This window comes from Ruditapes philippinarum, unplaced genomic scaffold (genome assembly GCF_026571515.1).
Source record: "Ruditapes philippinarum isolate M1 unplaced genomic scaffold, ASM2657151v2 ctg82_1_1_1_1, whole genome shotgun sequence".
In the NCBI taxonomy this organism is placed as follows: Eukaryota; Metazoa; Mollusca; class Bivalvia; order Venerida; family Veneridae; genus Ruditapes; species Ruditapes philippinarum.
The window spans coordinates 133,854-158,433 of record NW_026866102.1 but is presented as its reverse complement, the minus strand read 5'-3'; positions in this window follow the sequence as shown (position 1 = coordinate 158,433).

Here is a 24,580-nt window from a genome sequence, read left to right as displayed (position 1 = left end):
ATTGAAACAAGTCTGTCATTCGTTTGAAAGGTTCTTTAACGTTTCCATAGTTCACTTTGACAAAAATTGCGAAATCTAAGCGCTCTAACCCCTCGCGGGTCAAGTTACGAAACCAAATTTATTCTTTATATGGAGAAAACTTTTGCTCTGCTCCATTGAATGTCTAATATATTTATTTTGGGGGCATTTACAGAATGATGAATGAAAAATTCAAAACAAAGAAATGAACATTTTGCCTGTGTCTCCCTTTAAACGTTAAAATTAATGCATTTAATTTTTTTAAAATAATTGACTAAGACTTTATCGAAAATAAATTTCTAATAACCTCCGTTTATCTATAGGAAATGATCACCTTATAAAAAATGCTTTTTGAAACTTACAATATTGATAAATCTTCATTTGAGCATCAGATTTATAATTAAAAACATTTAAAAAATCTGGTGTTACAGGGTCTTTAACAACAAGCAACGAGACAACATTAAAAATGCAAAATTTCAATTTCAATTTCAAAATAAAAGAACTAACTTGTGAAGGTATATTTCGTCGGCTTACTCTTAAAATGTCCTAACTGCCAAAATGCTATTTTGAGAAAAACGACTTTAAACATTTTGCATCTTAATATTTTTTTCCACGTGACCCCACTGAATTGAAATATTCACACATCTATATTTAGGATTTTAATGCGCAAAAAATGCGTTTATTTTTCTTTCTGGAGAAAGACTGAGAGTAAATATGAAAAAAACAAATTTGAGATACAGCAAAAGGTCAAAATATTTCTTAAAAAGTCACTCTAAAAGTGCGTCATTGGAGATATGCTTTAATACCAAAATTAAATGAAGGAGCCAGAGATACGATACTTTAATGGTAGATATTATTACATACACAGGCTATTTTAACCTTTAAAATGCACTTATTATGCTTGTCCGTATGTGCAATTAGATGTTATTGTAAATCATTACAAGCCATTGCAATAATTTTTCAACGCAAATGAACGACTGGATGTTTCTTTGTATAATAGTATAAAACTTGCTAAATAAGTTAAGGGAAAAATAAATTCAGAAAACCGACATAAACGTATCATAATGCATCAAGCCTAAAGGGTTAGGACTTTATGATATTGGTCCCCAGATATTCAGTCACAACAAGTTAAACATTTAATAACTGTTAATCATAACTTTTGTAACATTAATAAATATGATTTATGGTCATGGCAAATAGAAATTGATATCTTAAACATAAATACTGATTGTAAGTTGCGTAACAAAGAAACATATCTTAATTATAGACAAATATAGATATACATCATATAAAATGTATTAAATTGTCTTTATATTTTCATATATAGCATGTTACTTTCCAAAATCTCAATCTGTATGTATTAACATAATTATACAACTGACATTAATGCAAAATGTCTGTATTAAACAAAAACATAAAACCGCGTCTCGTCATACCGTGAAAAGAATTCATGAAAAATTTGTATTTTCCATTATCTAACTTTTTTTCAATGGACTAAGGTTAACATTATTAAAATGTTATAAACTTTCTTTAACAATGCTAGAAACCCTGTTGCCAAGGTACTTCATCAAATCTGCCAAGTAGTAGTCTTTAATATTAAACGTAAATCAGCCATTCATGTGGCTTGCAGTTTTAAACATAAATGCAACAATAACACGATGCCAAAGTACAACATCAAAAAAGAAAATATATTGCAATGTCTCATCATAATATTTAATTTCGAAAATTTCTCAAACATAATATTAATCACCTGTAGATGTAGATGAGTATTTGATTTATTGTGTTATATAATAATACCATGATCAAATTCCTATTATGTCTATTTGCGTAATACTATAGCACTTGCACTTATAAAGGTTTATATATTGTACAGACTTTTCATGAACATGCGATCCTCTGTCGGCATTAATCGTAGCATGGTTTCTATATCCTTTTTCATGTCATCAGACAAACCCTTTCCACATTTTAGAATTTTAGGCAAAGGAAGTAAGTCTACTTTACAAGATAAACCTGTTGTCCTTAGAATTGTCGCCTCTGTGTACTGGACATCAAATGACTCTTTAAAAAACTCTTGAAACGGCAATCCGTGCACATATTTCAATGCACGGTACACAACTATCAGACCACAACGTTATTTTCTTAACATGAGGATGAGCCTTCAAAGCGTTTTCTAAAATAACAGTTACAGCACTAGCAAGTTCATTAGATCCTCGTCCAGCCATATAACATTATATCCAACTTTGTCCAGGGAGCAGTGACACAATAGGATAATCAATTTCAAAATCACACTTAAGTCTTGGTTTATACAAATTTATTTTAGTTCGATTGTGTTGGAAGCTATAAGCTTATTGAAACACTCTCGAATCCGTTCCTGGAACCAACCAGTACTAAGCAATGAATGTAAAGTTTCTTGCTCAAGGAAACAACGGCTTGCCCCTGACAGGGTTTGAACCCACGCGGTAAGCAATCCTTAGATTACAAGTCCGACGCGTTAACCACTCGGCCACGCCGCCACAACTTAAGTCTTGACAATTGCTTTTCAAGTTGTTAAATTTTCTACAAACTTTGTTCACTTTTGTCAACAGATCTTGAATGCCGATATAGCCCGAAATGTGTATGAGGACGCCGTCGGGCAACAACACGAGGTTTAACCTATAATGATATTTAAATTTAAGTAGATTATAACATAAGTGATTTTAGCATAGCTCACGATAAAAATGAAATGGTAAACTTTAATTTACTTATTTATGTATACGAAATATTGTTTATCCGAATTATATTTAATATAGGTTTTGCAAAACTTCTTAAAATTCTGAGATTACAGTGAATTCGACATTAAAAAAGCAAATTGGAGTTACACGTACATAGATTTTAGTTTAATATACTTACATATTATTACTTTATCTTGCTTGGAAACACAATCAATGGCATTACAAAAAATATTTGCAAGAAAATTCTCTACCGGAAGTTTTGACTTAGCGCACTATCATTGCGAAAACGACCAAGGTCACCTGACCATCAGTTCGTGTTTTGATTGGCTTATTTCAGGTTTCACTATTAAACTGTCCTAAGTAACGTACAAACTATACTATACGGATAAAACCATCATGCGAAATGTGGACATAGAGCTAAGTTCACACTCGGTAACTCCGTTTCTAGGTCAGCATAACATTGAACCCAAAGCTTAAAAGAAAGAGCAATGTAAGGTAAAAAGAATAGTTCATTTATCTCAAATTTTGCAAAAATTGACATAGGACATTTTTAAAGTTAGGCGACGATTTATATATATGTTTTTTTTCTCTCTTATAGCCTGCATAATTTTAAAACATATATTCATTCATTCTTATTTATTTCCCAAGTTTGAGTTTCCACACATAATTTCCATGAATAAAAATTCAAAAAGAAAAACGGCCTGTGATGGTATTTGCGTCAAAAAAAAGTGGCAGTTCTTGTCTGAACAAGATAATTGCATTTGAATTCCATTAAAACATGAAACAGAAAACATAAATTTTCTATGATGATGATGATAATGTTCTGGTTTTTCTTTGTGTTTTTGTTGTTTGTTTTATTTTTTGACAGAACTGTCAAGAGATGACTTTTTCTGAGTGGGAGCTTTAATAATAAAATAGACATCTATTAAAAAAGTTAGGAATAAAAAAGTCTGATGTGTGTCTAGCAACTCAGGATTTGGAGCCAAGGTGACTCTTATACCGCCTAGTTTCAAGTCATTGACTGCAAAGTGATGCTTTCATATTAACGCGTTTATTACAATTATGCTACAATAAATTTGTTTTTAGTACAATTATGTTCGAAGAAAGTGTCAATAAAATTATTGTGATCATTTTCTGGAATGATTGTGTAAATAACAAGAATTTATCATACATTTATCTAATATGCTATGCCAGAATTTTATCTTTTAATCTTTTTCAAATGAAGTGCTGCCTGATACTCATTTTTTGTCATATGTATTCTGACGGATAAATCAATGAATTCAACGGAAATTTGTCTTATATTGCAGTTTAGAATACATACATAAAAAGTTATATACAGATATCATCACCCGTTCTTGTTTCTAATTTGAATACCTCTTTATAAATTTCGAGAACAGAGATCAAAATTTATACTTTTTACAAATTTATTAGATGATACAGTGTTTCCGGGGAAAAAACAATACAGCATGTTCAAGTTCATTATATCAATATTACCATAAAGATCATTAATATTTCTTCGTAGCAAACTTTATTTTGAGAATGATTAAACTTGAAATTACAAAACAAGCTTTATAAAACCACTACTTCATGCCAATGACTATTGTATTTATTTTAATAACTCGTATAATTTAAATCTAATGAAGATTGAGTAAAAAATGTCTTTAATGTGCTTGATGAAATTGATTTTAATGTAATTATCTTGCAATAAATAATTATGAAGTGTTTTATGTGTTTATACTAACTTTTAATAAATTGACAAGACTTCAAATTTATTTAAACAAATTTTGTTGACAAGTGTAATGGATGTGAAACTCAAACCAGTGTATCAGAGAATTCTTGTGCCTACTGTTTTGATAATTTACTCATTGCTTATTCTTTCTTTTTGTTCTTAATTGTAAATGTCTACCTATAAAAAGACATTTGTCTTGAGCGAGTTATAAGCATCGGATAATGTAGTTCCTGTTTGCAACTTCATTCTTTTTAACTTATAAGAAATATTCAGATGTATTCGCAACTATATTAATCAGTAACACTTTTGAAAACAATTCCTACAAATATTGATGAGTTGTACTTCCGCTAGACTAATGGAGATTTTCAGTAAAAAAGGATTCTTTATCCTCAGAATATCACGTGTTTTCATGTACTTAATTGCTTCCCGCATGCATATTATAAAACAACTGTGAAAACTAATGGATCCTGTTTGTATTTGAATAATTCATTGTGTATGTCATACTGACAATTGAAATCTAAATTTTCTAGTTGCTGTCTTGAAAATATAAAGGGATGCTGTAATATGAATTGCAAATAAAAAACAATAAAAGGGATAATAGCAAAGGGCTGCTAAACCAAACCACAATTTACGTGCCTATTAACAATTTAGCCTCGAACGTAAAATAGGCTTAACTCGAACTATATAATTCTAGCTATCCTTTTCATTTTGTGAACTCAGAAAACATATAAATGTGTGACTTAATCATGAACGCATTTTCAATGTAAGAAAGTTTCAATTGTTTCCATGTTTATTGCTTGTGCTACTCAGACAAACAGAAACTAGTATAAAATGTCACCTTCTTTTTTAATATTTTAATGAACAGTCATATCTAAATGAGAATACAATATTGTTTTTGGCAAGCGATGGACTATATTTTGTTTCAAAAGGAAGGGATCGTCGATACGAGCCATACTTTTTACGATTCCTCATGACACCAGTACTGGTAACGAAAGTAATAAGTATAAGTTGCATGCATTTGCTTTACAATCGAGCATCAATAAATATTATTTAGCTAATATTTATTTTTCGTTATTTTTTCTTGTTTCATTGAAATATTTTTACACATAGTATCAATTTTTATGCATTTCGAAGCACGAATTTTAGAAACACAAGAAATAACCTTGCGCCTTCCTTCTAACACTACTAATCTGCTATAATAAAAACAGATTATGTTTGTTGACCTTGTAATCTAATGAAGTACTGACTATTTATCTCGTTTGATCACATTGCCGTGAAATACACATGACACGCAAAACCTGCTAATAATTATCATTCACAGGTTAAAGCCATCCGTTCGTTGCGGTTTTTTTTAATATGGGAAGGAAAGCCTCTTTAACATTCGAGAACACTAATATGACATATGATTGACGTGAAAATTAAATAACATCAATGAATTTCGTGCTGTGTACAAACTTGATAAAGACATTACATGCAACACAAATTTGCAAATCAAGGCGGAAGTGAAAGAGTTAATACATGTGTAATTGATATTATATTCTTTAAGTTGCTGAACACATCTGCGGATGTTTCTAAATCCAAATTTTTACCATTTCATGTTTAAATGTTGTATGCTTAGGGGGCGTGGACGGTAACTTGCACTTTCCAGTACCGTCCATGAACAGGCTCAATCAAACCGAGTCTGCAACATTTTCAATTTTGCCGTGTTGGGCTTTCTTAAGGGATTCTGTATTTATCTATTTTATGATCACATCCGTGTTATTTGTGCCGTGTGGCGGCTGTAAAAAGTCTCCCCGTACATTTAATCAATGATGTTATATTTTCGATCCTTGAAGATCGTTCAGCACGACATTATTGTTGTGCTTGTGGTATTTTTAGTTTCAACTTTTCGGCATTTTCTACTTGGGTGGTTCCATTATTCCTACTTGAATAATGTTGAATCACCCTTAGGATATGTTGCCTGCTTTTTAAATTTGTCTTTTGACGTCTTATCTGTGATACGCAGGCTTCATAACCTCTGATCCCCTTTCAAAATTCCATTTTATTTAGTTCCGTCCATTGTTTTCTCGTTTAGGGCACACGCTTTTTATTACTTGGGGACCATACGCCGCTTTTCATGGAATGGCACGGAAGTGTCACATTGAAGGTTCCATGATAACCGCCGTATGAACACATCTGCGGATGTTTCTAAATCCAAATTTTTACCATTTCATGATTAAATGTTGAATTCTGCTTAAGCCGGTGCTAGGGGGCGTGGACGGTAACTTGCACTTTCCAGTACCGTCCATGAACAGGCTCAATCAAACCGAGCCTGCAACATTTTCAATTTTGCCGTGTTGGGCTTTCTTTAGGGATTCTGTATTTATCAATTTTAAGGTTTTAACATTAGCAAATTTCATGACATTTAACATTTGATAATGTAAATGTGCTGATTCTTAATAAAAATCATTCAATTATCTTATATTTTTCAATTATGAATACATGATTTTACAATGGAAATTGATGTTAAATCATATAAATCATATATAAAAATTTAATGAATTGAAAAAAGCAATGCATGTCAATCCTTATATAAAAAAGACAAACATTAGAATGTTCAGAGTATAATCTTTATATCAAATCTGACTTAAAAATAAGTAATTGCAGAACTCGTTTTTTATTGCAAACCTGATTGTAAAAAAATTGCATCAAAATAACTACAGGCCTTAAACTGGCGGTTACTGTAGTCGATTGATTGTATATAGATCTCGCTCAGAATTTTACCAATGCCACGCAGATCTACTACATTCAGTTTTCACTTGCGCACTTCGTTCCAAACTCTTATTGTTCGTCTAACTGAATAAGTTACAAAATTTGCCTGTCTACACGATATAGTTTTCTGGTCCTTCGGGATCATTGCTGCTAGCACTATTAAGTGTTGGGAATTGAGTACCGCTCAATATATGATAAACAAGATCAACAAGGAAAGGCGGCGTTCAATGAACGCAACCCCCACATGACCCAGCAACAAGAACCAATGGCAAGGAGCCCAGGGGGACCCCAAACAAAAACAGGACAGGGCAAAGACAGATCACGGACAGGTTAATTATTAAATGATAATTAATTTGTAACTGATTAGGAATTCAAAGAAAATAAAAATAAGCCCGTGCTAGGGGATGTGAGGGATGTGGCACGTATTCATTATCCCTCATGTACAGACTCAATCAAACCGAGTCTGTAATTCTCTTGTAATTTTGTTGTGATTAATGCTTCCGAGGGATCACTTTGTTTTATACTTCACAACAGCAGGTGTAAAGTGTCGTGTGGCAGCTGTAAAAAGTTGCCCCTTACTTCACTTCAGCGTTGTTATATTGTTCTGGTCATTCGGTTTCATTGATGCCAGCACTATTAAGTGTTGATAATTGAGTACCGCTCAAGCCGGTGCTAGGTGTCGTTAGGGATGTTGCACGTATTCATTATCCAAATGTACAGACGCAATCAAACCGAGTCTGCAATTCTCTTATAATGTTGTTGTGATTAATGCTTCCGTGGGATCACTTTGTTTCCAGATTTTTAGAAAGGCAATTTTTGAAAATTGGAGCAATAGCATAGGTCGGAAAATGATGTTGAACACTAAATGATATTCACACCACCTATAGTTCTTCCTGTAGGCAGTGTAAACAACTGATTTTGAAATGCTTATTAAAGCCAACCAGACCCAAGATTTTAATACTTTGGAAAGGGGGATGGATGGTCATTGATTTTCGTTATGGTCATACAGTAAAATAGATAAATACAGAATCCCTAAAGAAAGCCCAACACGGCAAAATTGAAAATGTTGTAGGCTCAGTTTGATTAAGCCTGTTCATGGACGGTACTGGAAAGTGCAAGTTACCGTCCATGCCCACTAGCACCGGCCTAAGCAGAATTCAACATTTAAACGTGAAATAGTAAAATTTTGAATTTAGAAACATTCGCAGATGTGTTCATGCAGCGGTTAAAACCTATAAAATATTTCGTATCTTGACTGACATCTAAGATATTTGACATGGATCATTGTGTAGTGTAGCAATAACATTTAGACATTAACAATTTATGTAAACTTAATAAATCTTATAACTGTGCACGTATGAAAATCAAATTTTCTCAGATACTAATAAACATAGGTCTCTGAAATTTTAACCAAGTATAGTACATATATGTGCAATGATGGGTATCGACTATTATGTCAGGGCGATTCGTATTTACTGAGAAATAGCGATGTGTGCAAGATTGCGCGAAAACCGAATTTCACATTTCTGTAAAATGCATATTTATAATGGGTGCAAAAAGGTCTAAATCTCTTGATTTCACTAAAATACAAACAAAAAACATAGGATCACCGATAGGGTATAATACTACAATGAATTCCAGGGCATTATGTCACTGTGATTTTAATATTTGCTTTATTGAATTTCAGTAAAGACTGGTTTATGTCGATCTCCGTAACGCGTTGTACCCAGTTACTAAAAGCAATGCAAACACGATATTTTCATTAATATGAAAGTATCAAGAAAGTTTGTTTTTAGTTTTAAAGTAAAATCTTAGTCAATATGTTTATTTGAGAAAATATTATGCAAATTTATTTTCAAAATGGGCGCCCCAAATGCAAATTCCCTTGCGTAAAACTTCTAGACGGCCATTTTTCTTTCAATTCCAAAAATCTGCAATAAATTTATGTTTTTTGGATGTCTTTATTTTAATAGAATCCTTGATGGTCAATAATAACTTCATTTAGCGCCAACCTGTCATCCTCACGTGCACTTTGTTGTTTGTGTCATGTCACGGATGAACGCACACAACAAAAATAACCGTTATTTCTGAATATATCATTGTAAAAATAAACAATTCAAACGATGAATTCCAAAATTTGGGTAAAAATGTCAAGTAATAAAAAAGTTATTCACATTTAAAAACCGCACAGTTATTAGTTTTGTTAAGTGTATAGACAAACCTTTAGTTTATACGAATTTATTTTAGTTCGACTGTGTTGGAAGCTATAAGCTTATCAAAAACGCTCTAGGACCCGTTCCTGGAACTAACCAGTACTAAGCAATGACAGTAAAGTGTCTTGCTCAAGGAAATAACGGCTTGTCCCTGACTGGGTTTGAACACTCGCCATCAATCCTTACATTACAAGTCCGACGCGTTAACCACGCGGCCACGCCGCCACACCTTTGACATGCCAACTAGACAGAACGCCTTACGTGTGAAGAATAAAGCGATAACCCTTCACATTTATAAATTATCTAACAATGGATGTCTCAGGTGAGCTAAACGCGAACCATGGTGTGTCCTACTTTCAATGATTGTTTATATAGCCTTGGAAAACACGATATGTCAAAACAATTACTGCTTTTGATATAGCTTCGGGCCTTATCATTTCATTTGTCCCATATTTCCCTATAACACTCAACAACCCGTTTTTAACTACAACTGTTGACAGTTGAAAATACGATTATTATAAATACCAATACATTTTTATCTCTTGGTCGATTAAGATAATTCTAACGAGACAATTTTACATTCGTAAATATGTTTTATACTCCTTAAAGATATTTGCTTTCTGCACGATATTCATGATAACTATCTATTAAACGTTTGTTTAGAAAGAGATCAATCCTAAAATATGATAAACAAGATCAACAAGGAAAAGCGGCGTTCAATGAACGCAACCCCCCTAAGACTTTCAATATCTGAAAAACGTATTTATCTTTACAAACATATGTTTGTTCAAATAAAGAATAATTATAGAATGTCACTGTGACTGTAAATGAACTAAACGTACCTACTTACAGATAGTTTTATTGCAGAATATATAGGTGTATAGTAATCTATATGTTGCTCCTGTGTGACATCTACAAACACAGTCACGTTCTATTACTAAACATCTCGCTAATGTACAAAAATGACTAATTTCATTAAACAATAGTACAATAGAGAAAATATCTTCCCTAAAGAAAGTCCAACACAACATAATTGAAAATGCTGCAGGCTCGGTTTTGATTGAACCTGTTCATGGACGGTACTTTAAAATGCAAACTACCGTCCACGCCCCCTAGCATCGGCTTAAGCAGAATTCAACATTAAAACATGAGATGGTAAAATTTTGAATTTAGAAACATCCGCTGATGTGTTCATACGGCGGTTATCATGGAACCTTCAACGTGACACTTCCGTGCCATTCCATGAAAAGCGGCGTATGGTCCCCAAGTAGTAGAAAACGAGAAAACAATGGGCGGAACTAAATAAAATGGATTTTTGAAAGGGGATATGAGGTTATGAAGCCTGATGGTTAAGTCGCTTTCTATATGCTCGCCATTAAATGTATCTTCAAGGTTATCTTTGAGTTTTTTATTTGATGTTAATGCACCAAGTAATGTAAAACAATATAGAATTAAATGAACTGTCATGAAATAAAGAGGTGAGAACATATAATTAGTAGTAAATTTGTTGCATGTGCCTCAGACTGTAAGTCTATTATCAGGAATACCAACATCTGATTGAAAAAGAAACATCACAGATTAATGTAGCCTTAATAGAATTACCGTTTCTCATATTGTTGACGCTAGCAAATATTTCTAAAAGGGATGTGACAATTTGCATCGATTAGATTGTATACGATTATACGGTTAACGGTTGTTCAATTTTTTATTTATTATGCTGCTATGACAGTAAATAAATTGGAATGCCAGTTATTCCTAGTGTCAAAAGATAAGAGAGAATATAATTTATCTTGGAAACATTATTTGTAAACTACAAAAGGAAGAACAACGCTGTCTATATAAAGTGACAAGAGAAATCCGTAATAGCAAAGAATAAACATTTAAAATTGTTGTTTGCATCCGGTTTCTATAGATCCTGTTACACTCCGAAAAATGTATTTATATATAGCATTTATTATATACTAAAATTGTATACATACAATTTTGATAAATATTGATGAAATAAAATGCCTATTTTTATTTTCCGTATTTTCACTGTAAAAAATATTTTCACTACAGTGAAACATGGTATCCGTATTTTCACGGGTGTCTTGTTTGACATCTTCTAAATGCATCTAATATACAAAATTAAAAGGGAATTCTTCCTAGTTTGTAGCCACACTTAAGAGAAATTTCATATATGTACGTTTTCAAACATTGAAAAATATGTAAATATGTACTGCAATTATTTGTTCACATTATATGTAATCATTCAAATATATGCATTCATTTCATCTTGAAAATTTGACTTAGACTTTTTAAAAATAAATTTCTAATTACCTCCCTATATTTACTTCGGTAATATATTTACAAATAATACAATATTGACAAATTTTCATTTGAGCATTATATTTATGATATAAAACCATAAACAATGAGTTTGTTAGACTTGCTAACTTTGATATACTATATACCTGTTTGTTATTGCCTACGCTATATAATAATATCCTTTATCACAACATATCTTACTCTGCATGTTTTCTAATGTCGAAGGTGTTAACTTTCATTTCTGTCAAGAAAATAATTATTGCATTGTTTTATTACATTTGTGTCTGGAACAATACTTTCTCTTATCATAGTTTACAATAAAAGGGCGTTATGTTCCCTTTCTTTCCGTATGTTATTCCATTTTTATGATGCTTATAATGGCACGCTGTTGTGTAACCTTAATAAAACTTTACCACCATTTCTTCTTTTAAACATATCTTACTATGTATACAATATGTGTTCTGGTATGAATCATTATTGTTGAGATCATAGCTTGCTACAACTTAAAAAAGGATCAACATATTCCAACGATACAAAAAATAAGATTGCAAACCTTACATCATGTTTTTCAGACACGGTTTTATTAACGATGTTAAAGAAGTAAAAGCAAATAAAATATGTTATATCCCGGAAAACAACTAGCACCGGATTCAGCAGAAAAGAAAAAAAGAACAATGAATTTTATTTACCAATTTATAAGACATTCAATCCAATAGAAAATAAGAATCCCTATTGAAAGCCCAACACGGCAAAATTGAAAATAATGCAGGCTCGGTTTGATTCAGCCTGTTCACAGACAGTACTGTCAAGTGCAAAGTACCGTCCACGCCCCCTTGCACGGCTTAAATACAAAAATGTCGTGCTGAGCGATATTTAAGGATCGTAAATATAACATGTCAAAATTCTCATTCATGTCACATAATTTTTTTATATAAAGAAAAATGATGGAGGAAAGTAAAGTTTACAGAGGTCATAAAAGTATTTTTAAATATTAAAACAATAGATAAATTCCATTTCAATATCATTGTTTAATTAAGAAACATGTAATTTAAGGTATTCAATTCAAGGGGAGTATTCAATTCTTGTATCGTGTAGAGGAAAACATCTTTATTAAATCTGATAAGTAGTAATGTAACATAAACAAATCTTAAAATTATTTTAATTTTTACGAAACTGACATTCAAGTGACTCGGTCCATCGAACTAGAGGTCTAACCGGGGTGTCATATTATATTTATACCAAAATAATGTACACACCAAGAATGATTGACAATTTATGAAAAGATCACTATGACTGAAAGGGCAAATAAGAAACTATATGAGCTGCTTCTGATCGCCGTAACGGGTGTTAAATAGCTTTTGCTTTTTTATTGTAGTCAAAACTCAAAAGTATACTTGTATATGCAAATGATACTTTACACGACATATCGGCGTGAATATTTGAAGGTGCTATGTCTTACCCTAATGAGATTTGGATAGTAACTTATGTTTGATAGCGAAAATCACGCAAAATTCTGGACCTGCGTCTGCAAAATATGCGCATACTGTATGTGCTTCTTTACATGCATTGTCCTGATTAAGAGAATGAGAATGCGCAGTATAGATCAGTTACTCTTGTTTTTATTGTATTTTTGAGCCGTCATTTATATAATTTAATGAGCTTGGTAACTTGCTTTTAAATTTAAGCTCATTGTGTATCAATATTTTATTAGAATATTTTGTGTGAACCGGACATGCTTCTCTCGTTTTATTTAAATGAAATGACGTTGACAACCACCGTCAAGAAATCGTCTTACTTATTTGGAATAAAACAGTTTGTTCATTTCACTTTAGGTTTATTTTTCATCATGATGCATATAATGGGTTCATTGGCTCTCCCGTGCATCAAAAAAGCAAGCATTACTAAAATCATACATATTTATTGACATTTAGTTAATTACTGGATTTAAAATTTATAGGTCACTTTTTGGGAGATAATAACATTTAAGACATGAAAAGTCCGAAGTCCGTACTCCCAAAGCCTGTAAGGATGGACCCTCGTTAAGCCTAGAATGCATACATAGATATATAGATAACGAAGAAGCATCACGTATAAGAACAGCCAGTAAGAAAGCGTAAGACTGCGAACCGTCAACATGTAGGAACATTCACTTCTATCCGCAGTGTATGACTTCGCTTTAAATTTGATATTCCCATGCTTGTACTTTTCTTATTTCTTAAAAAAATGATTTTTGCATATTTATTACACATATTCAGTAAACATTTAATTTACAATTTCAAAAAGTAACTTGCTTCTAACACTCCATTTAAAATTTTGTATTTGAATATTCTTAAAAACTACAAAACATTTGACAGCATGTCATATACCAATCGAAAACTGACGATGGTAGACGAACGATCCGTTTGCAATTAGTGAAATACAAAATGTACTTCCTTTAAATGCCGCTAAAAGTACACCCTTTTAAAGGCCCCAAATATGATCATTTGCATGGTATGGTGATATTTCTTGTTCACTTCTATTGGCAAGCAATAAATAAAAAAATTGGTTCATCTTAAATTCATCATTTGCAGCTAAATTCAAGTTGTAAAAGAAAATTCAAATCCAATTTTTCTGAATATAAGGTAGATCAATTATACCCCTTTAAGTTTACATTAAGATTTACTGCATGGCCGGGATGTTGTTCTACAATCCACAGACACTTGGGGTTTGGAGCTCAAAATGCCTTTAAAATCCAAATAAAATGCATATTTGGCAATCCTAGCACATGTACTGATCATATATATAAAAAAACATAATATAAGCCGTTTTGAAAAAAAATCATATTTCAACATCTATAATAATACACAAGATAAAAATGTTCGTCGGAAAAAATCCGCACCCCTACCGTCATAATCACCATGCATTTTATTCCACTTCCAATATTTTCACATAATCCTTTGGTCCATCGACACAGAAGATATAATTCTTCACGATGATGGTCAATTTTTAACTTCAACGGTAATATAAACAACGCAACAGCCGAAGTAAATATCAAGATTACCGCCGTTTTCCTTCAATGACATTATCTTTCGATAAATTCAAACGTGCCAGTCGGCTATGACCGAAGCCATCCGATTATGTGGTTCCCAAACTTAAAAGCGCTGCGCATTTTGCACACGCCAAAGCTAGGGCCACATTATCGGATGATTTTGGTCATTGCCGACTGGCACGTTTGAAGTGTCTGTGCTACAATCATGAGATTTTACAATCGAGCTGCGACGGCGGTTAGCAAAATAAAGCTGCATCACAATTATTTACAAAATAATGTTATGTTATCCAACTCATCAGCGACCATGACTATATATCTGATTGGCTTTCAAGTTATGGGATTAACAAAAAATACAAACAAATGGGTCATTTATGTTCAACAAAAAGATACTAATGTTCTAAATGAGAGAATTTAATTTACCAAAGGTAGATAAAAATACAACCTAATATGTTATATGTAATAAGTTTAGTTTTGTTTATAACGCTATAAAACAATTAACGGTTGCAGTATATTTACTTGAGCTGCGACTACAGAATATGGTCTGGATTTTAAGACCTTTGTCATATTTTGTATAAAACCTTCGATGGCGCCCATGTTATTGCATGATCACATTACCGTCTGGTCGCTTTACTATAACGATAACTTTGTTTTTTCATGTATCGGAAGATATCTAAGAAATTTCCTGTACACACTGTTATAAAGGTGTTTATATGTAGATAATATTCTGTTCATTTAGATATCAAATAAATGACTGACTTCATTTAATATGTCACCTTCTACATGCGGGTCGTTAATAGAATCTCAGAGGTTCTGTTTGAGTCGATGTATTTTTTTCTTTGATGTTAATGCACCATATAATGTACCATAATGTAAATGAAATAAAAATTAACTGTAATAAAATAAAATCTTTACGATACAAGAAAGTATGAAGTTTTAGTAAATATGCTATATACACCTAACGCTGTACGTTTATTGATTAATAAAAATATAAGACACGCCGGCAATTTTTTAAAAAATATAACAAATTTATGTAGCCTTTGGGAAAAATACAAAATACAAGTTACTGATACTAAAAGTAGCAAATATATCTTAAAAAACAATATGACAACTTACATCGATGAATTTGCATTCGATTGTACATAAACCGTTTGTTTCATTTCTATTTATTATGCTGCTTTAACAGAAAATAAATTGTAATGCCACTTATTTTTTGTGTTAAAAGAAAGATAAAATATATGTTAGAAATGTTATCTGTAAACTGCTAAAGGAAAAACAACTACATGTACAACGTTCCAAGTAACAGGTAAAAACCTTCGCAGCAAAATATTTTCAAAATTATGATATGAAGCTACATGGTACGCTACTAAATATTTGCAACAGTGAATTGTATCCAGTTTCGATTTGTCATGCTATATCTCGTATATGACAGATGTTACGCTATAAGCGTTTTACAGCACACAATGTCATTAGAAAACTTTTAACATAGCCAACACTTTTTGCTTTGCGAATTATCTTTATAGATTGTGTTATGTATGTTGATGAATCATTGTCAATATGTAATTAAGAACAGGTCTTCAGACTATTTATTTTTGATGATTCATATTTGTACTTTCCAACCTGTTTTAAGCGTTGTTTTGGATGAAGATATAATAAATACAGATTAACCTATATTAATGTTTAATAAATCTAACTTACATACAGTGTTACATCAGAGAATTCCTGTTAGACATGGTAACTATGATATACTATATGCATGTTTTTCCTATTGCCTAGGCGGCACAATATTGTGCTTTATTGTCATATAGTTTACTCTCCTTGTTTATCTAGTGCTCCGTGGTATAAATTTTCATTTCTGTAAAGAAGATAAATAGTGTATTGCTTTATGACCTGTGTGTCTGGCACAATGCTCTCTTTTATCATAGTTTACGACAGTAGCAAGTTATTTTGCCTGTTTTTGTGTATGTCATAACACATTTTATGATGTTGTACAAACGCACGCTGTTGTGTTTATATTTTTAGCAACTTTGATAAAACTTTACCACCATTTCATCATTATGTTATCTTAAATATAGATACACTTACATGTTTTTACTTTAAACTCATTTTATAAATCCTATAGCATTGATTTTTCCATACCTAAAACAGTTTGCAAATATGTAATGTGATATTAATTAACAATAGCTGTTGATACCGACAACTTACTTTCGGGAAAAAATCATGGTGATCGTCAGGCTTGGTTTCATTAACTCTGAATGCTTTAAGTGATATCTTATGTTCTGTGAACTAATTTTGTGTGTGCAATGAACTTATTATAATATACTAATGAGATACTATTTAAAACTGCATATCTGGCATTAAAAATAATGGTTTAAAGGTAACGTGGCGTTTGTTCAAGAATTATTTTAGGTACCCTGTCATTAGCGGATCCAAAGAGGTAGGGATAGTATGCAGTACTCTTATGAGATTGGGATATAAACTTATATTTTTGGGCACCCCTGGCACTGTCAAACATTTCCCACTTTAACAACATGACATTGCACAGATCCGTGATAGATATTAACGGGTAAATTTTTGAATCAGTTCCTTCACAATCCTTAATAGAATACTTAGAATGAAATAAATCTGTTTTCCAAGATATAACAACCCATTTCATAACCTTTCCCAAACCCTGTTTAGGCTTAGTAATCTTATACATGTATTAACAATTATAGTGTTCGGCGCGTTGTGATCAGTAGTAAGTCAATGTGCATTTAAACCCAAACAAACAAAAATATTCAACTATTTTTGATTTGTTATTGTTCTTTTTCAAAAGAACTTCATTTTTGAAACATACATTATATAAAGGGAAATAAGAAACAGTAATACCAATATAAAACAAATTTGTTTCATGTCTTCTTAACGGAAAATTTACTTAACGTTTCACTTTGTTTTTAATCAAAATATTTAATATTAAAGAAATAAAACATAGGAAACATTTGTTGTAATAATATAGCTTTGATACATATGTACAATTATCATAAATGCGCACACAGGTAAAACTTTTGACTGTCAGTCGTAAGCAATATTTACATATACCATATCGTTGGACACAGAGTCTTTATTTTCGATTGTAAATGATAACGGCTACATATCTGTCACACTTTGGTTAACATAAGAGTACAAATTTTCAGGTTCTTAATGAAAAAGCTTACACCCATAATTTCTTTTCTTGAATATTAACACTAATGTGATGATCTTTGTGAACCAAACATTATTCTCTTTACAAGCATTATTTAATTATATTTGATTAATGGTAAGAAATTATCTTTAAAACGTTTGAATTTTGAGGACTAATAATCAGTTTTCTCATGTTTTTTTCTCATTACTATCCTAAGTACAAATATTACATATAAAACCCTCATGTCTATGGTATAATATAACATTATGTTTCTAGAGAAAAAACCACGTGCTCATATTTGATCGGTGGAAATTTTAAATTTATGTCTTGACATTATGTTTGTTAGAATAATAGATGCACGGAGTAATAAGAGACAGTTTGAGAATGACCAATGAGATTCCCCGATTAGAGTTTGTAATTTTCAAATAACCAATGAATCCCTCTTATATTTAGTCGTTTTTCCTGTTAATTTTACTGGAAGTATACCTGATTTCAGGCGAACTTTGCCCGATAAATAGCGCGGTCTGTATCTGTTAAAAGGAAAAGATTTTCTTATCATAAAAGTATGTACAAAAATGTATACACTTTTGTGCAACTTTAAAATCACAGCTTTGTTCCATCTTGATGCATTTAAAATAATAAATCTATCATATTCATCATAATATATCAAGAAAAACGTGACACAAGATATCGCTTGTTCCTATGAACGGGTGTGTACTGTTCCCTTTGATCTCAGTATGTCTTAAGGATTATTTAGAGGATTTTATGAATTTCGATTCACCATAAATAACTAGTACAGCTGTGTTTTACCACTTTTAAAACAGTTTGGTTAACAGCAAAAAATTGTTTTATAGAAACGCTACTAACATATCTGAATCAGACACAAAATGGGCGTGTTCATAGTCACTAGTCTATGAATCACTTTCTAATAGGCAATCTAATTTCTACATAATGCTATTAAAATATCACAATATCCAAGTTATGTCGTAATTGAAATTAAATGAAGCGAACAATTTTTGATATTGCGCTTCAAAGCATGAAATATAATTCACGTCGCGTTTATAAGAAATTATTGTAACAAATCAATAGTAATAGTAATCTGGCAAAGAAACGTATTATTATGCTTACATTTTACTACTAGAATGCGTGATTCTTGAGAAAAATTGATTCATCTTGAATTTACAAATGCACTATTTTTAGCTTAATATACCGAAATATCAATTTGCAAATTGGATTTCCATCTTTCTTAATATTGTGTAAGTCAACTTTACCTTTTAATATAGTACGTAACGATCTACTGCATGGACTAGAAAATACATCGTTGACAGGAAATAACCTTATAAAACTATGAAAGTGTAGTGCATTTTACCGTTGTTACATATTGAAATGCGTATTTATATTCACAAATGTCTTGTCTAATTTTTAAACGTCTTAGTAAGTTATATACTTTCGTATAGAAACTTTTTAATGTTAACAATTACTATATTTTCGAAAAAGGACGAAAAACAACGCATTCTTTCATTTTTAATAACGTAGTGTTAGAAATCGTGGATTCGTTCATATACTTAGGAATAACCCTATTTAAAAACGGCAGCTGGAATAGAACACAAAAACACATAGAAAAACACTCTCTATATGTACTTCATAATTTATTTAATATTTATAACCAATTAAATCTCAACACAAAAGAAAAATGTAACTTATTCGATAGTCTTGTAGGATCAATTTTGAATTATGGCTCAGAAATATTTGGATACCATAGTGCAAATGATAGAGAAGTGATTCATAGTACATTCATGCGAAAAATATTACAGGTTCGTAAAAGTACAAACCTTGTTGCATTATATGGTGAACTAGGAAGGTATCCTATGATGATACAGCGTAAAATAAATTTAATTAGATTTTGGATACGAATAGTAAAATCAGATGATAATAAATTACTTAAAATGACATACAATATGCTTAAAGAGGATTTTAATGATGGTCATAACTATAATGGTCTTAATTGGGTCGGACATGTTCAACAAATTTTCGATGAAATAGGTATGTCAAACATTTGGCTATCCCCAAATGCTGACATCGTTTCTTTACAAACTATTAAACAAATAATAATTGATATATATAAACAATCATGGGATGCTGAAATTAGAACTTCAAATAGATTACAGTCATATAGCTGGTATAAGAAAGAATTAAAAGTAGAACGATATTTAGATGTAATACCTAATAGTAAATTTAAAATAGCACTGACAAGATTCCGACTATCATCTCATGATTTAATGATTGAAAAAGGTAGACATTTAAATAATTCCAGAAATGAAAGAATATGTTCAAATTGTAATATGAATGTTATAGAAAACGAGTACCACTTTCTTTTAGTATGCCCAAAATATACTAACTTAAGTAAACCTACTTTAATCCATATTTTTGCCATTGGCCTACTAAGCAAAAATTTATCTCACTTATGAATTTAGACTCTGTTAAAAGTATTTTGAATGTCAGCAAATTTATATACAAAGCTTTCCATATGCAATAATTCTTCTGTATTCCGAAACGAATTTCATTATCATAACCTTATGTTCACTGCTTTGTTTTATTTTCTCTTTTGTAAGTATTTAAAGTTAATGTAAACACAATGAAATGGATCTCCATATTTGAATTGTTTTACAAAAATGTATTCAATAAACATAAATGTTGCTCGTAACAAGAAAAAAAAATATTTGTAATATGTTTTACTATAGAAATAACACAACAGATAAATGGTAATAATGATGAAAAATATTGTTAAGGAAATACTTTACAATTAATTATGTTCACTCTGTTAAAAAATAATAATTTAAGATTAATTTGTATAAATCATTTGTATATAATTCTCTGTTAACCATGTACTTGCCCTTATATGTTTGTATAATATATTGAAATGGCTATAAATGTTGTAACATTTAATGCTGAATAAATATTAATGTTATGTTATGTTATGTTATATTACTACCATATGGCATACTGAGATATAATAAAAACAATACATATACAGTTTGTAAATGTTTGAAAATATCAAAATAAAAATTATTGTTATATTCGCAAAGAAATGACAATGACTAATATAAACATGAATGTTAGTTCATTTATACTGACATGTGCTTTCTCTTCATAAGTAGCTACTCTCTCTTAATTGTTTTATAGATGACACATTTAATGTCAATTTGATGCATTCCGTTAGTAAACTAGGATGTATAATTACGTTCGACGACGGTAATCAATAACATAATGCCGGAACATTATTACCGCTATCAAAACAGCAAGTACTTAATACATTCTTTAAGAAACGAAAAAAGTACATTTTTAATCAAGAAGAAAATAACATTATTTCAAAACGGATTTATTGCCTGTAGTTTACGACATTTTTATATTATACATTTTAATGTATAATTAGATTATGCAAGATCAGTGGCTGTGGATTGTCGTAAATAAGGTTTTACACAGTTGCACAGCATTTCGTAAACATTTTTGCTATGCTTTTTGGTATTTTTAACACTGTTAGGAAAAATAAACAAACACATTTTACCATGACGGTTTCTGTGTACAAGGCTCTGGCTGAAAAGGTTTTGAATGAAGGAATTCAATTAAAGTTATGCTACCTTATTTTTTTAGGTTATTATGCCCCCATTTCGAAGAAAAGGGGGTATATTGCTTTGCACTTGTCGGTCCGTCTGTCCGTCGGTCCGTAGACCAAATGGTTTCCGAGTGATAACTAAAGAACCCTTAGGCCTAGGAACTTCAAACTTGGTATGGTGATTGGTTATGACCAGTAGATGACCCCTATTGATTTTGGGGTCAAGGGGTCAAAGGTCAAGGTCACATTGACCTTGAAAGCAAAAACGGTTTCCGATCAATAACTAATGAACCTTAAGGCCTAGGAACTTCAAACTTGGTATGGTGATTGGTCATGACCAGTAGATGACCCCTATTGATTTTGGGGTCAAGGGGTCAAAGGTCAAGGTCACATTGACCTTGAAAGCAAAAACGGTTTCCGATCAATAACTAAAGAACCTTAAGGCCTAGGAACTTCAAACTTGGTATGGTGATTGGTCATGATCAGTAGATGACCCCTATTGATTTTGGGGTCAAGAGATCAAAGGTCAAGGTCACATTGACCTTGTAAGCAAAAACGGTTTCCGATCAATAACTAAAGAACCTTAAGGCCTAGGAACTTCAAACTTGGTATCGTGATTGGTCATGATCAGTAGATGACCCCTATTGATTTTGGGGTCAAGGGATCAAAGGTCAAGGTCACATTGACCTTGTAAGCAAAAACGGTTTCCGATCAATAACTTAAGAACCTTAAGGCCTAGGAACTTCAAACTTGGTATGGTGATTGGTCATGATCAGTAGATGACCCCTATTGATTTTGGGGTCAAGGGGTCAAAGGTCAAGGTCACATTGACCTTGAAAGCAAAAACGGTTTCCGATCAATAACTAAAGAACCTTAAGGCCTAGGAACTTCAAACTTGGTATGGTGATTGGTCATGATCAGTAGATGACCCCTATTGATTTTAAGGGGTCAAGGGGTCAAAGGTCAAGGTCACATTGACCTTGTAGGTAAAAACGGTTTCCAATCAATAACTAAAGAACCTTAAGGCCTAGGAACTTCAAACTTGGTATGGTGATTGGTTATGACCAATCAGATGACCCCTATTGATTTTGGGGTTAAGGGGTCAAAGGTCAAGGTCACATTGACCTTGTAGGTAAAAACGGTTTCCGATCAATAATGAAAGAACCCTTAGGCCTAGGGACTTCAAACTTGAGATGGTGATTGGTCATGATCAGTAGATGACCCCTATTGATTTTGGGGTCAGGGGGTCAAAGGTCAAGGTCACATTGACCTCTTAGGTAAAAACGGTTTCAGATCAATAACTAAAGAACCCTTAGGCCTAGGAACTTCAAACTTGGTATGGTGATTGGTCATGACCAGCAGATGACCCCTATTGATTTTGGGGTTAAGGGGTTAAAGGGCAAGGTCACATTGACCTTGTAGGTAAAAATGCTTTCGATCAATAACTTAAGAACCCTTATGCCTAGGAACTTCAAACTTGGTATGGTGATTGGTCATGACCAGCAGATGACCTATTGATTTTGGAGTCAAGGGGTCAAAGGTCAAGGTCACATTGACCTTGTAGGTAAAAACGGTTTCCGATCAATTAACTAAAAACGCTTAGGCCTAGGAACTTCAACCTTTGTGTGATGATTGGTCATGACCAGCAGATGACCCCTATTGAGTTTTAGGTGAAGGGGTCAAAGGTCAAGGTCACATTGACCTTTTAAGTAAAAACGGTTTCTGATCAATAACTCAAGAACACTTAGGCCTAGGAACTTCAAACTTGGTATGGTGATTTGTCATGACCAGCAGATTACTCCTATTGATTTTGGGATTAAGGGGTCAAAGGTCAAGGTCACAATGTCCTTGTAAGTAAAAACGGTTTCTGATCAATAACTAAAGAACGCTTCGGCCTAGGAACTTCAAACTTGGCATGGTGATTGGTCATGACCAGCAGATGACCCCTATTGATTTTGGGGTCAAAGGTCAAGGTCACATTGACCTTGTATGTTAAAACGGTTTCCGATCAATAATAAGAGAACCCTTAGGCCTAGGAACTTCAACCTAGGCATGGTGATTGGTCATGACCAGCAGATGACCCCTATTGATTTTGGGGTCAAGGGGTCAAAGGTCAAGGTCACATTGACCTTGTAGGTAAAAACGGTTTCTGATCAATTTACTAAAAACGCCTAGGCCTAGGAACTTCAAACTTTGTATGATGAATGGTCGTGACCAGCAGATGACCCCTATTGAGTTTTGGGTCAAGAGGTCAAAGGTCAAGGTCATGACCAGTAGATACTTTATAACCCTTATTAATTGTTTGATCACTGGGTCAGAAGTCATGCATAATAACCTTATCACATGACTAATTGGCTGCTGATAGGGGGCATACATGTTTTACAAACATATCTTGTTTAAAAAAGAATTTACAAACAAACAAACATTCAATTAACTTTAATGCCACCAGCCCATGCCTATAATATTTCACAATATAAACATTAAATAGATTCACCTGAATGCATTATGAGTATATAACTTGGATTTTTTAATGTGGAATTTTATGCAAACAAGTTTTAATTCAAAGGTTTCTAGTTGTGATGTGCTGTTTACTGGTTTAAAATTGATTATTTATCACTTGTATTTTGCTATACACCTTCCTTTGTTTGATGTTGTTGTTGTTGTTGTTTTGTTTTTGTATTTCGTAATCTTGTTACCCGTCCGCCGGTCGAACAGTGCCCAGTATCAATTGATTTTTATTTTAAAAGACGGGGTAACAACTGTAAAGTACAAAAATGATACAAATTTGGTTATTGGGTTTCATGCAATAGAATTTTTCACCGGTTATTATTAAAGAAATCGCGCTTCACCTGGCGTGGGTATATTTTTCTATGAACGGGTTCACTTGAATTTTTTAAAAAGGTATTAAATATTCAGTTTGTTTATGGCGGCAATTATTTCTATTTCTCAATATATCTCAATAAGTTATTGCTGAAGAATTGTAAAGCTGTAGTAGATCTAATTTTAAAAAATATGTCCGTTGATATATTTGTACACATATACTACAGCGCAGG